General features: G+C 48.2%; 1 protein-coding gene across 5 annotated transcripts in view; it reads left to right on the top strand.

Annotated features, from left to right (window-relative positions):
* The first annotated feature begins 415 nt into the window (after window positions 1-415).
* Window positions 416-15,618, top strand: part of TMEM229B (transmembrane protein 229B) — a 63,115-nt gene continuing 47,912 nt past the window's right edge. For 4 of the 5 annotated variants that reach the window (XR_001886802.1, XR_001886804.1, XR_001886803.1 and 1 more), the window contains exon 1: window positions 669-1,055. The gene's annotated coding sequence lies outside the window, so the exon portion shown is untranslated. Of the gene's footprint in view, window positions 1,056-15,618 lie in introns of all 5 variants that reach the window. The other variant, XM_017878593.1, reaches the window with a different exon arrangement.

The raw sequence follows: 15,618 nt of genomic DNA, 5'->3' as shown, positions 1-15,618 counted from the left end.
CGAGGGGCCTGTCTCAAGTCAGGGCCCTCAGCTGCTGATTTCCTGTGTTCAGCATTGTGGAATTTCCAGACTTTCCAGATGACATTCATTATTTTCCACCTCCCAATAAAATAATCTAGATTGACTTCTGAAATAACATATTCTCTGTAATCTTTATGGTATAAAGCAAATCATGAGCCTTAGAGGTTCGAACTTTGCCTTAGGCAAATTCCTTAACTTCCATAGGCCTCAGTTTCTCCTTCTTGGAAATGGGGATAAACAAACGACCTTACATGGCTGTTTGCATGAACTGACGGCAGGGTCCACAGTGCTGGCACAAGGTGGGTGGGTCTGCCATACCACGTGGTCCGTGACCCTCAGGTAGCCCAGGCCTGCAATGATACCCACAGTGGATGTTGCATGCCTGGTCCCAGCTACAAGCTCCGGGCCTGACAGACACTCAAATGCAGGCGGGTTGGTTAGGACAGGGAGGGCCGAAGAGCCCTGCACTGCAGCCACCTGCACCGCGGCCCAGGCAGGGGGCGTGCTCCTAGACGCCCTTGGCAGGGCCGACCCCGGGCTGTGGGAGGCTGCGGGGTCGTAGGGGACAGCGGGCCGGGCCGGCGAGCGGGCGAGCAAGGAGTTAAGCCGGGCGGCAGGGCGAGCGCCTGTCAGACGCGAGCATGTGCAGTTTGCAGCGCATCCGTACTATGGGTGAGTGCCGCCGCCGCCGCCGGGGGCTCCATTCCTCCAGGGCAGCGGCGGCTGCAGCCCCCCTGCCCCCGCGCCGCAGCGGCGGACGCCGACACACAATGCGGGACTAGGCGCGGCGCGGGAGTGCCAGGCGGCGTGGGGGTGCCAGGCGGCGTGGGGGAGGCACGGCCCGCAACTCCGCGCGGGGGGAGCCGGAGCGCCGGGTTTGGGGGCGGGGAGCAGGCGGCGCAGGAGAGCGCCCCGAGTCCCAGCGCTGGAGGAGGAGCGGGAGCCAGCCCTGGAGACTGCGCTCCTGGCCGCACCTGCTCCCGGCAGGCGGCCGGCCCTGCCCTGACCCTGCCTACGGCCCCTGCCCCGCACCGGTAGGTACCCCAATGCCCGCAGACAGGCCTTTCCACCGCCGGGAGAGGTGGCCGCGCGGGGCCGGCAGCCCCGAGCGCAGGGGGCGCGGGCTATGGGGACGGTGATGGGGAAGACCGGGCGACCGGACTTGGGGCTCTGGCTGATCCCGCTTCCTCTTTGCTTTCGGTTTCGAGGCTGCTGCCCCGGTTCGAGAGCGAGCCGCAGATCAGATAGATGGTGCGCCCGGGCTTGGATTCCCTGCGGGGGATGGGCGCACAGGGGGGCGTGTTGAGGAAGGGGGTGCGCGTTGGCAACTTTCCCCGCCTGAAACAAAAGGGTGTCGGGGAAGCGAGGGGCAGCGGTAGGTTGACACCCCCTCTTCTTCCAGGCGGAGAGCACCCAGGAGGCCACCTCGGGAGGTTGGAAGGGGGTGACAGTCTGGGTGGAAGCTGGGGAGCCAGGGCTTTGGGGTGGGAACCACGGACCCTCCTAGTTAGAGGCTGAGGACTTTGCTGAAGGGAAGGGAATGCTGCCAAAAGGACCCCGCAGCCTTCTCCCCAGGGTGCATGGAAAAACTGGGTGATGGTGGACCCCACACCTAGGCGCCCTCGACTCCCCAGGTCCGTGTCCCGGGGCCCAGCCCAGCCCCCTGGCTGCCAGCTCTTCACCTGCCCTCCCTGATCTCTGGTCCTCCGTGAAAGATGCCTAGCTGAGATGGGAAGTGTTACAGCCCGGTTCCTGGCAAGGGTAGGGAGACATTGGCCTCTTTCCCAGGTGTCTTCCTTTCCCTCTTTCTATGCTCAGTCAGAAACGGACCCCCTTCCCTTCCTTCCTGGGACTGTCTCCTTTCTTTCCCCAGGGTTTCCCTGGGGGTGTTTGGCTGCCTTAGGTACAGAGCTTGGAGGTAGGAGGGCAGGGTGTTCGGGCACTGCTCAAGGCTCTCCCTGGAGGGAAAGAGCAGGACCCCAGGGAGCTGTCTGCTGGTGTAACCTTGGGGCTCTGCTCACCAATTCTCGTGTGTTCTCAGCACCCTAGTAATAAGTGAGCTGTTGCCGTGGCTATCAGCCTTGGGTAATTGAGAGGCCTGGGTTTCTCTCTGCTGTACCAGGAAGAGGGGTCAAGGGAGGGCCAAGCAACCTGCCTTGGGGGTGGTACAGTGTCTTTCTCTCTAGAAAACAAATGGGCCAGGTTCCAGGTCCCCGGTCCTTGGCCTTGTGTCTCCAGGAACAAGGTGCCTCCAGTTCTGAGCTGGCTTACGTGTGACCACCAGCTCCTATCCTGTGGCAGGACAGCCCTTTGGGAGCTCAGATTTTTTTCCCTGGTTGGAAGACAGATACATCTGCTTGCCTGTGAGACAGAAGGCACTGGAGGGCCCGGGACTAGTGGAGGACTCTCCCGCCTGCTCGTGTGAATGAGCTAATGATACAAGTAGCTTGGGCCAGGGTGGGCCTGCCAGGACACTTTGCTCTAGAGACACCTTGCTCAGGGGTGTGCTGAGATGACTCTTAGCCCCCATCCCTCAGTTTTGTGTTTGGAGACAGATATAGGCAACTGGAGAGAGAGCGTGGCAGGCGTTGGGTGGGGACGACAGGCTTTCTTTAGTGTTGATTTTGATCACTTATAGGTACAGGAGCAAGGGAGGTTCCAGGACCAATAAGGAGTAGCAGGAGAAAACTGAGTCCCCTGAGCTATAGATTTGTGGCCCTGCAATTTGTGGCTAAAGTCAGATGCAGGTACTAGACCAGAGAAGCACAGCAAGGCCCACTCCTATGGACCTTCCCACTCTAACAGGGCAGGCAGGGTTGATTATCACTCAAGTCCCCATTGGAGGGGCTTTATTGGTTTATCCCAAGCTGTTTATTCGGAGCTGAGAGTAATGATATGGAGGCCCGACCTCCGAGCCTCCAGTGGTGAGAGGATGGACTTTTCTGCGGCATGTTCCTCGAATATACTGACCTTAAGATGGGAAACTGATACTCTCCTAACTTCCTGTTTTGAAGTGATGAGGCACGAATTTTTACATTTATAAGTGAGTTAAGACCCTCAAGTCCTTGAATGAAAGATATTAAATGAGTTAATGAGCATTATACTGTGTTTATTTTGGTTGTATCAGATGTACATATTGTTTCTAAAGGGAAAGGTGTCATTTTACAGGAAGGGACCAAATTACAGCTTTTGTGGTAGGCAAAGCTCAGTGTTGGTTTTAAAAGTGTAGTTTTTATCAGAAAAGCTCTTGCTGCAGCACTTAAGCAGCAAGTGTTTTTTTTCTGCCTACCTCCCAGGAGCTCCTTCCTGGTGGACTTTTTCCTGGTAGACAGTTTCCAGCTAGAATGTTAGTGACTGTCAGCCTCTAGTTTCTGAGGAGGGTCTCCAATGATGTTGGGGACTCTGATGTCATAAGGAGAGACCTGGGTAAGGGCAGTAGAGTGAGGCAGCTTGATCTTATCAGCAACTATATCAGATCTGGCTGTCCTTGAGGGGAGGGAAGGGATAGCTAACCCTCCCAGAGCCTGGCTGTTTTCAAGTTTGTATCCTTTTACTCTTCTCCTCCCTCCTCTCCCCACCTCCCATGTACAGACAAGGTGGTTTGGGTGTGTTTTTCAATTGCAGAAACCTTCCTTTTAAGGCAAGGATAATTTCTGACCTGGCAAAGTCTTATCTCCCTTTGTGGCAACACCTGGCTAAGGTGGGAATATCAGACGGGATTCTCATGTTCTGAGCTGAGGAATTTTAGCCTCTGTTGGCCAGATCTTCTTCTTACTCTACATCACTTCTCAGAAATCAGACTTTGTCTTTGAAAAGTAAAGTGAAAGCTGATTTCTAGGGAAGGGGTATGAGGAGGGCACTTTTGGTTTGCTTCCCCTTAGGGAAACTGAGTCCCACTGAGAGTTGGCACTCTGGCTGTGGTGTGTGAGAATGCATGTGTTGGGGAAGTTTTCCTTTCCTGGGATTTAAGGGCATTTAAAATCAAGTACCCGAGTAGATCCATAGGTCATACTTTTCTGCTATAAGATAAAGATGCACTCATAGAATTTACATACCAGGGTGTTTGGTTCAAGATGTATATTTGCCTCAGACTTTGAGCTGTGGGATGCCCCATGCTGCTGTGATTCAAGGAAAAGGCAGTGGTTTGCACCCCGAGACACACATCCATAGATAGAACTGAGGCTAAGTCAGCCATCACATTTCCAGGCTAGAAAAGAGGGTTTGCTCCTTTCCCTGTTTTCACATTCATCAGGCTGCATTTATACGTAGTGTGGACTTCGGCTCTTCTCCCCTGTGAGGCTATACTTCATGTTCATTTTAACATTAGTTCCCCTATGTATAAATGTAGTGGAGTTGAGGTGACAGAGTGATGCTGGCCCCCTGCTCCTTCAAAGGATGGTTCTGAAAGGCGACTTTCCACCCTCCTCTGATTTTGGTGCTTGCACTTACCTTTGGATCACAATCCAGTCTGGCAGTTTGAGGAGCAACCAAAGTCATTGACAATTCGCGTTTTTGAACATCCAGCTTTTCACCGTCCTTTACTCTGCTGGCTCCCCAGTAGGGAGTTTAATATTTTTTCAGGATTCTTGCCTCCCAGTGTGGCTGGTATTGTAGAAGAGACAGCAGCTTTGAAATGAGGGCAAACCGTCTACACGGACAGGTCTCGGGTCCTCAGATTGCTCCTTCCAGTTGCTCCATCTTCTAGAAGCATGACAGTTTTTTTTTTGTTTTTTGTTTTTTTCAATAAGACTTCAGCTTTCAATTAATGTAGGGAGAGCTAATAAATATGAAAAGATGAGGGGAGAGATCACTTTCTGCCACTCCTTTGCTTCCCAAAAGCCCCTCATTCAGAACATACTGGATTATCCACTTCTGACTGCTTTTGCAGTTAGACTTGAATGACGAATGCCATCTAGCTGGCCCATTCATTCATTGTTTCCTTTCAGTTATTAAGAGGCACCCCTGTCACATGAGCTTCTGGAATGATCTGTTTCCATCGGAAAGGTCACTCACCCTGAGTTTTAGTAAGGCCTTGACATCAGCCCTGAGGAGCTAGGGATGCCAGCCAAGGAGATTGAAGGGCCACAAAGAGAGGATTCTTTTCTAGACTTCTGAGGGATGATTCATGCTTCAAGATAAAATGTGCTTCCTGGGGCTCCATGGTTTCATTGCTTGCACAGTCAGTGGAGGGACAGGCCCTGGTGCAGCGAGAAGCCCACCTTGCTGACAATAACTGCCATTCTCCAGAGCACCGACAGGGACTTGTTTTAGCCCACAGACAACCCCATCTCCTTTCTCATTGCTGTCCTTGGCCAAACCCCATTTTAGTCCCTAAGTCCTTAGGATCTCTCTCCTCCTTGTTCCCAATCAAAAAGGCCTTTTCGAAGTCAGGAATAAGGTGGCCAGAGCATTGGTCTTACTTTCATCTACTTTCTTAAAGAAAATATGGACAAGAAATATCATTACCACTGGGCAAAACACAAGCAGAGGTTCCAGATTTTTGTCTTGTTTTCTTTTTTTTGTCTTGGCATAAGCAATGAGATGACCTTCTTATACTGACCTATAGATGCTGTAAAGCTTTTTATATAGCCTGCACACATGGTGAGAGCTTATTAAATCACCAGCTGTGGTACTTGGATGTGATCAGATACCCTGATTTCTAGGTCATTGGGCAATGATTCGTTTGTGTGTGAGCTGATGGTTGGCAAAGGCTTCAGGAATCAGGAAATCTGGGATCCCTCCCTGACTCACTCACTTGTGTGACCTTGGACAGCCCATTTCAGCCCTCTGAGACTTAATTCCACAAATAGAGCTTCACCTGGCTTCAGTGATCATGGCAATAACAATGACAGCCACCATTTATTAGGCTAAGCATTTACATATGTTGTTTTCTCACAGCAATGAGATAGCTACTATTAATTATACCCATCTAACAGCTGGAAACACTGAGGCTCTGTAAGATAAAGTGATCACATATATCATACTGCTAGTAAGTGTCTAAACTGGGACTTGAACTGAGATCTATCTGATTCATTTTTTTTTAATAAAAAAAAATTTCTAGAGATGGGGTCTCTCTCTGTCACCCAGGCTTTAGTGCAGTGGCACAGTCATAGCTCACTGCAGCCTTGAAATCCTGGGTTCAAGCGATCCTCCCGTCTCAGCCTCCCTAGAACTACAGGCATGTGCCACCACACCTGGCTACTTTTTAAATTGTTTATGTGGAGACAGAGTCTCTATAACTCCCTTTGTTGCACAGACTGACCTCAAACTCCTGGCCTCAAGCAATCCTCCTGCCTCAGCCTCCCAAAGTGCTAGGATTACAGGGATGAGCCACATTTCCCAGCCAGTCTGAATCTATTGTGTTTTATAAGCTTGGATCAGATGATAGAACAAATGTTTGGGAGAGGGTAAAAGTGGAGGCAGTATAGGTTAACATATAAAAAGGAGAATTGACCGGGCGTGGTGGCTCACGCCTGTAATCCCAGCACTTTGGGAGGCCAAGGCGGTTGGATCACCTGAGGTCAGGAATTCAAGATCAGGCTGAGCAACATGGTGAAACCCCATTTCTACTAAAAATACAAAAATTAGCTGTGCATAGCGGCTAGTGCTTGTAGTCCCAGATACTTGGGAGACTGAGGCAGGAGAATCACTTGAACTTGGGAGGCGGAGGTTGCAGTGAGCTGAGATTGTGCCATTGCACTCCAGCCTGGACGAGAGCAAAATTCCGTTTCAAAAAAAAAAAAAGAGAGAGAGAGTTGATGTGGATTAAACACAACTAGTTAAAAGGAGACAGAAGTACAGATTCTTATTTGAAAAACATCATCTCAATGAATGTTCAGTAAGGAGAGGTCTGTACCAGTAGACCAGATGGCCTGGGAGTTACTGTAAAGGGAACATGCTTTCTGCTTGGCATAGGAATATATCTCATAAACCCCATTTAATTTTGATGCCAAAATTTTCCTCTTGCTTAACGGTCTGTTTGGGCAACATTTTTCTTTCTGTTATCCTACTGTCACTAGTCATAGAAGCTTATCTTTGCAGATTCTTGACCCCAATCCTCATCCTCCAACCTAGTTTCTGGGCCTTTCCCTGCCTATCATAATTCAGCTGTGGAGACCTGAGTATGACTCTGGGGTCCTAGCTACACTGAGCAAAGTACAGCAAGCATTAGAATATCCTGTTCTTCTGAGAAAGTATAGCCACTGATTTCTGCATTCAAAGGTGACCAGCTAGTGGATTGGGATCCATTCTTATTTGTTCCAAGCAAGTTGTCTTCTGCCTTTTTTTTTTTTTTTGACAAGGTTTTGCTCTGTCACCCAGGTTGGAGTGCAGTGGCACAATCGTAGCTCAATGAAGCCTCTATCTCCTGGGCTCAAGGGATCCTCTAGCCTCAGCCTTCCAAGTAGCTGGGACTACAGGTGCACCACCACACCTGGCCTCTTCCACCATTTTGAAGTATTCATGGAAGAGGCATGAGGGTTGAGGTGGTGGTCCAAGGAAGGTGAGCTGACCTCTCTTGGAGAGCTAGCATGGTGCCGTATGATGGATCAGTGTGCAAGGGGTCAGGAGACTTGGGTTCTTCTCGTACCTCAGTGACTCTGGGCATGTGATGTAAGTTTTTTGGCTTTTAGTTTTCTTATCCTTTGGACAAGATATTCTATAACATCTCTTCAGGTAATAATATCAGATGATCCAGGCTTTCCTGAGAAAGGTTGAGGTTCTAGCCTTTCTCAGGAAATAACTCAGCTGGTCTGGAACTGTCAGAAGTCAGAGCTGGGAGGGAAGAGATGGTGTTAAAGGAGAAGGAGGCCAAATTGGAAGCTAAGGGACAAAGTCAGAGCTGGAGGAAGTCCCTTCTCAAGAAGGAGGACTAGGTCTGGTCACTGCTCTTTTTGTTTGTTTGTTTGTTTTTTGAGATAGAGTTTGGCTCTTGTTGTCCAGGCTGGAGTGCAATGGCATGACTTCGGCTCACTGCAAACTCCACCTCCCGGATTCAAGCAATTCTCCTGCCTCAGTCTCCCGAGTAGCTGGGATTAGAGGCATGTGCCACCACACCTGGCTAATTTTGTGTTTTTAGTAGAGACGGGATTTCTCCACGTTGGTCAGGCTGCTCTGGAACTCCCAACCTCAGGCCCGCCTCAGCCTCCCAAAGTGCTGGGATCACAGGCTTGAGCCACCATGCCCAGCCCAGTCATTACTCTTTTAACCACTTCAGTGGGGCACTGGAGAGGTGGTGTCTGTACACCCTTATACTCACCATTCCAATGTCATGGAGAGAAACCCTCATGTCTTGTCTTAAAACGTAAACTGAGCCAGGCAGAGTGGCTCATGCCTGTAATCCTAGCACTTTGGGGGACGGAAACAGGAGAATCCCTTGCCAGTTCAAGACTAGCCTAAGCAACACAGTGAGACCTTATCTCTACACAAAATTGGCTGGGCATGGTGGTGCATGTCTGTACTCCCAGTTCCTTGGGAGGTTGAGGTGGGAGGATCACTTAAGCCCGGGAAGTCAAGGCTGCAGTGAGCTGTGACCGCACCACTGCACTCCAGCTTGGGCAAAAGACTGAGACCCTGGGGACTCCAGGGCCTGCTTCAGTCCAGGATTCTTCCCCCATCCCTGCTCCTCTGCCACTCGGGTCTCCAGAACTTGAGGTCTCTGGTTGGTATTTTTTTGTTTTTGTTTTTTAGAGACAGCATGTTGTTCTGTCACCCAGGCTGGAGTGCAGTGGCACAATCATAGCTCACTGTAGCCTTGAACTCCTGGGGTCAAGCAATCCTCCCACTTCAGCCTCTTGAGTAGCTAGGACTATAGGTGCACCACCTATATTAGCACCTGGCTAATGTAGCTGATGCTTTCTGGGCAACTCAATGTTAGTGAGAATATACCCCCTCTGTTGCCCTAACTACCTGAAAGGGCAAGGCTAAGCCATATACTCAGCCCAGGAACTCAGGGGACACGTCTTCTTTGTTCATGGAATTGGGCTAGGGCTAGGCTGTCTTCAGTTCCCTTTGAACAAGTCTTTTTCTTTCTTTCTTTCTTTTTTAAATGGAATCTGGCTCTGTTGCCAAGCTGGAGTGCAGTGGTGCAATCTCGACTCACTGCAACCTCTGCCTCCTGGGTTCAAGAGGTTCTCCTGCCTCAGCCTCCTGAGTAGCTGGGACTGCAGGTGCACGCCACCACCCCCAGCTAAGTTTTGTATTTTTAGTAGAGATGGGATTTCACCATGTTGGCCAGGATGGTCTCGATCTCTTGACCTCATGATCTGCCTGCCTTGGCCTTCCAAAGTGCTGGGATTACAGGCATGAGCCACCACACCCGGTCCAAACAAAGCCATTTTCTAAGGACCCTTGGATTATTTCATTCCTTGGTACATCTTCTATTTTCATTTCATCATATTCAAGGTTGAGGAGCAAATGAGTTCCCATTGAATCCACCAAACCAATATTTTCCATCCCTGCCTATCTTATGTTCTCCTCAGCTCTTATTTCCCTATCTCCATTATTTCTAATGGTGGTACCATGCTACCGGGGGGATGAGAGATGATTTCATTTGGTACAGGGACAAACATTTCATTTTAATAGCTATGTTTCTAATGAGTATAAAGAAACATGACTCATTGGAATGTACTCATCAAGCAACTTAATTTTGCCTCCCACTGTCTCTTTATGTTTATCCAGTGGGATTAGTTCTTTCCCTGGTCTAGGGTGAAAACTTAGGCCCTGTAACTTTTCTGGTTATTCATAGGAGAAGGTTCTGTGATCACTTTAAGTCTTACAAGCATAGTCTCAACTAAGTACATAATATACCCAATCTATGAAGCAGAGTCTCATGGAAAAAACTAAAAAATAAAATAAAATAAAAATACATCTACTCCTTTGTCACTGGACTGGGAGGGGCAGGAAAGTGCTCACTGGGTACATTGTCTGCTGGTTTCCAGCTTCATGGTGCATATTTTTATCAGATTCTCAGAGAACCCTCCCTACCCTCCCAATTGCTGGGATATCTCACTTCTATTGTCTTGAAAAGAGCAAATTATCAGCCAGGTGAGGTGACTCACACCTGTAATCCCAGCACTTTGGGAGGCTGAGACGGGCCGATCACCCGAAGTCAGAGTTCGAGACCAGCCTGGCCAACATGGCGGAAGCCCCGTCGCTACTAAAAATACAAAAATTAGATAGGCGTGGTGGCAGGTGCCTGTAATTCCAGGGAAGCTGATGCAGAAGAATTGCTTGAACCCTGGAGGTGGAGGTTGCAGTGAGCTGAGATTGCACCACTGCATACCAGCCTGGGAGACAGAGCAAGACTCTGTCTCAAAAAAAAAAAAAAAAAAAAAAAAAAAAAGAGCAAATTATCCTCTATTCTAGATCATTGCTCCTTTCTCAGCCCCTGAAATCCAGTGGTTCACCTCTCTAGCCTCTTTCAGCTAAGGTCCTTCAGTCTGCCCAAGGGGCCATCTCAGAGAAGACCTGCTCTGACCTCAAGCCAGCCCATATTAGTGCATGTGGCCCACATTGGTCCAAGAAAACAATGACACATCCCTGGGCGCAGTGAACCTGGGAAGGCAGGCTGACCCCAGCTCAGCAGTCTCCCTTGGCTCCTCCAACAGCAGATGGCCAACTTGTGTCCCATCCTTTGGATGTCTCAATAGGTGGTCAGGTGCAAGTCCACCATGTCCTCCCAGTTGCAGGGGACAGACATCAAGTTTCCTGAGTGGTCCTGGTGAATCCCCCTCTCACCAACTTGATAGGAGGGCCAGTTCTCTATGGGGATAGGGTGAGATATCACAGCACACTAACAGCAACCCCAAAGTTCCTCCTCAAAGATTCTTCCCCATTCTCTGCCCATTCTAACCCTCTATACCCTCAGCTTGAGAGAGGGGCCCTTGCGCACCTCTTTTGAAAATGCGCGTCCTTCTCTGGTGTCACACTTACGCGCATTATACCTGTTGCATCTTGCTGCCTTAGTTAAGACTTTTTGATTTAACATCTTGTTATATGTGTATCATCAAAACCATCATTGTCACAATAAGCCTGTGATTTCGTGGATATTATTGCTTAGAATAAGGCTACAGTACATATTTAACCGAAAAAAAAAACTGACTTAAGTAAAAAGGTTAATGACAACAACTGACATTTATTGATAACTTATAATGCCGGGTTGCTGTTTGTAGTACAGTAAATATGCTTTCTCACTTAATCCTCATGAGGAAGGTACTTATATTTTCTCTCTATTTTACAAAGAAATAAACTGAGCCTGGGCACAGTGGCTCACGCCTGCAACCCCAGCACTTTGGCAGGCTGAGGCAAGTGGGTCACTTGAGGTCAGAAGTCTGAGACCAACCTGGCCAACATAGTGAAACCCCAAATCGACTAAAAGTACAAAAATTATCTGGGCATGGTGGTGGGCGCCTGTAATCCCAGCTACTCAGGAGGCTGAGACAGGAGAATCGCTTGAAGCCAGGAGGCAGAGGCTGCAGTGAGCCAAGATTGCACCACTGCACTCCAGCCTGGGTGACAGAGCGAGATCCTGTCTTAAATAAATAAATAAATAAATAAATAAATAAATAAAAAATTAAAAAATAGGCCGGGCGCAGTAGCTCACGCCTGTAATCCTAGCACTTTGGGAAGCTGAGGCGGACGGATCACGAGGTCAGGAGTTCGAGACCAGCCTGGCCAACATGGTGAAACCCTGTCTCTACTAAAAATACAAAAATTAGCTAGGTGTGGTGGAGGGCAGCTATAATCCCAGCTACTCGGGAGGCTGAGGCAGGAGAATTGCTTGAACCCGGGAGGCGGAGGTTGCAGTGAGCCAAGATCGCACCACTGCACTCCAACCTGGGCGACAGAGCTAGACTCTGTCTCAATGAATGAATGAATAAATAAATAAATAAATAAATAAATAAATAAATAAAAAATTAAAAAATAGGCCGGGCGCAGTAGCTCACGCCTGTAATCCTAGCACTTTGGGAAGCTGAGGCGGACGGATCACGAGGTCAGGAGTTCGAGACCAGCCTGGCCAACATGGTGAAACCCTGTCTCTACTAAAATACAAAATTAGCTAGGTGTGGTGGAGGGCAGCTATAATCCCAGCTACTCGGGAGGCTGAGGCAGGAGAATTGCTTGAACCCGGGAGGCGGAGGTTGCAGTGAGCCAAGATCGCACCACTGCACTCCAACCTGGGCGACAGAGCTAGACTCTGTCTCAATGAATGAATGAATGAATAAATAAATAAATAAATAAATAAATAAATAAATAAAGTGAGGCAGAGAGGTGAAGCAGCATGTCCAAGTCACATAATTGGTGTCAAAGCCGGGATTCGAATGGAAAGAATCTGACTCCAGATTACTAATCTGACTCCAGAGTACTCCAGAGTACTACCCTCTGTCATTTCCTGTAGGGCAATGGGCAGCCATGCCGAGTCATGAAGGTGGCATGCAGGGATGGGAAATGCTACCTTAGGAGATAATTGACATCCTTCGCCCTGGCATTCAAGTTCTCCATAGCCTTTACATTCTTTTCCAAACGTATCTCCCCAGCGCCCCCAGGAACTCCTTCTATGCCCTTTCCCAGAGCCTAATCCACTTGAACAACTAATCTGGCATACACACACCCACCCCTGCTTCAGTTGTTCCAATGCCTGAAGGGCACTCACCTGCCTTGCTGCCTACCCAAATTGTAGTCCTTTTAGAAGCCAGAGACCATTTCTGCTGCAAAAGTGCGTTTAAACAAAACCACTTCTGTTAGGATCTTTTAACTACTCTTATCATTTATCACCAGGTCACAATTATTATGTGCGTTTATGCAAAGGGCAGTGAACAAGAGTTGGCAAACACAGATCCTGATCACTTCGTGCAGTGCCACTATCTGCTTGTTAGCATGCGGTTATCTGCTTGTCTGCTAACTTATGCAAGGCTCTCAACTTCTCTGAACGTTGGTTTCGTCTTTAAGGGGTGGGTCCAGATGATATTCCTTCAGTTTTTTAATATTCCATGGTTGTTTTGCTTGCCATATTGTCTCCACTAATTTTTAAGCTCCTGAAGGCTAGAACTCTGTTTTGTGTACCTTAATACATTTCAGGACCCTGTACAAGGTTTTACACACAGAAGGTATTTAATAAGGTTAGTTGGTTGGCTGCTGGGATTTAAGGCCTGTGATCACTCTGTTTTGGCCTTGACTGACCTTTAGAAATCACCTTCTGGGCCCGGGCACGGTGGCTCATGCCTGTAATCCCAGCACTTTGGGAGGCCATGGTGGGCGGATCACCTGAGGTCGGGAGTTTGAGACCAGCCTGACGAGCATGGAGAAACACCATCTCTACTAAAAGTACAAAATTAGCCAGGCGTGGTGGCGCATGGCTGTAATCCCAGCTGTTTGGGAGGCTGAGGCAGGAGAATTGCTTGAACCTGGGAGGCGGGGGTTGCAGTGAGCCGAGATCATGCCATTGCACTCCAGCCTGGACAACAAGAGCAAAACTCAGTCTCAAAAAAAAAAAAGAAGAAGAAGAAGAAGAAGAAGAAATCACCTTCTGGGTGATCACCAGCAAGGACTTTGCAGTTCTCTTTTTAGCACACATTTATAACAAAAGTTTGGGTCCTATCTGTTGCATTTTTTTCTTTCTTTCTTTCTTTTTTTTTTTTTTTTTTTTTTGAGACGGAGTCTCGCTCTGTTGCCTAGGCTGGAGTGCAATGGCACGATCTCGGCTCACTGCAACCTCCACCTCCCAGGTTCAAGTGATTCTCCTGCCTCAGCCTCCCGAGTAGCTGGGACTACAGGCGCATGCTAACACACCCGGCTAATTTTTGTATTTTTAGTAGAGATGGTGATTCTCCATGTTGGTCAGGTTGATCTCAAACTCCTGACCTCAGGTGATCTGCCCACCTCGGCCTCCCAAAGTGCTGGGATTACAGGCATGAGCCACAGCGCCCAGCCTGTTGCCTTTTTCCTTTGGGAGACCTAACGTCATGCTGTTAAGGCCCACAGTCCTTTCTCTGCAGTTTTGAAATCTGAAGCACTATAAAACCAAAAGCTTTTCTTTCACTCGAGTGACGGCAAAATCTGACTTGGTCTAACAGAGGCTCACACCACACAGTATGAATATTCATAGATGTCACCATAGAAACATGAATGTGCTTGATTAGTGGGTGCTGCCCCAGACCCTGCTGTGAGGATTATGTAATTTATGATATGTGCTCCACATTACCTTTTTAAAAATCTTTAAAATTCTGAATTCCAGGGGTTTTAGATAGGGGACTTTGGTGCCATATGACCTTCCTCAACAGAGATGCCATTGGCACTGGAGTGGGACAGGTCTTTGGGCTCTTCAAACATTACAGAACCTCACCTGGGACCCTGCCTCATTGGCCTGTCCCTAATCTCAGCCCTGTCTCCAGTGTAACTATAGCCTGTGGCCATGGCTTACCAACTTGATTTTTAAAAATATTATTTATTTTGGCTGGGTGGAGTAGTTCATGCTTGTAATCCCAGCACCTTGGGAGGCTGAGGTGGGAGGATCACTTGAGCCCAGGAGGTCAAGGCTGCAGTGACCTATGATCATGCCACTGCACTCCAGCCTGGCCAACAGAGCAAGACCCTGTCTCAAAAATAAATAAACGAAAATAATAAAATGTCATTTATCTTGATTAGTAAATATTTTGGCACTCCCTTAAATTTTGTGCCTGAGCTGAGTGCCTATCTTGTCTCACCCTAGTTCTAGCCTGTGGGTCAATCCCTCCATTTCTCCTAACCCCACTGCCATGACTCTGGGATGAACTGGTGTGTCCTCAGGGCGGGGGGGACTTGCTGGAGGTTTGCACTTCAGTTCAAGCTAGTTGGGACCTGTTGCCCCTAGGCCAAGTTAGCTCATGCGGAGAAGCTGGTTCCTAGAGGCATTTTCTTTGTTATTATTATCATTATTTTTAACCTCCAAGTATACCTGGAGGCATTTCCTATACCTGGATGTTTCTTTGGATACCAAATGAATATTGTTCCTCTACTTTCATCTGGAAGGTGATGCAGCTATTCATTTGAGTCAATTTGCTGGTTAATTCCTATAGCTGCTTTGACTGGATGTTTTAAAACTTTAAAAAATATCCAAATGCACATGGAAAATCATAAAAGCAACACAGAAATGCACAATAATGGAATCTAAGGTGTTCTGTTGTGTTTTTTTTCATCTTCTGCCTTGTTTTTTTTCTTTTTTTCTTTTTTATTATACTTTAAGTTCTAGGGTACATGTGCATAACGTGCAGGTTTGTTACATATGTATACTTGTGCCATGTTGCTGTGCTACACCCATTAACTCGTCAGCACCCATCAATTCATCATTTATATCAGGTATAACTCCCAATGCAATCCCTCCGCCCTCCCCCCTCCCCATGATAGGCCCCAGTGTGTGATGTTCCCCTTCCCGAGTCCAAGTGATCTCATTGTTCAGTTCCCACCTATGAGTGAGAATATGCGGTGTTTGGTTTTCTGTTCTTGTGATAGTTTGCTAAGAATGATGGTTTCCAGCTGCATCCATGTCCCTACAAAGGACGCAAACTCATCCTTTTTTATGGCTGCATAGTATTCCATGGTGTATATGTGCCACATTTTCTT

This window comes from Rhinopithecus bieti, unplaced genomic scaffold (genome assembly GCF_001698545.2).
Source record: "Rhinopithecus bieti isolate Rb0 unplaced genomic scaffold, ASM169854v2 scaffold_11252, whole genome shotgun sequence".
NCBI classification, from domain to species: Eukaryota; Metazoa; Chordata; class Mammalia; order Primates; family Cercopithecidae; genus Rhinopithecus; species Rhinopithecus bieti.
Note: the sequence above shows the minus strand (reverse complement) of the source record. Positions and strands in the feature narration are given on the sequence as shown.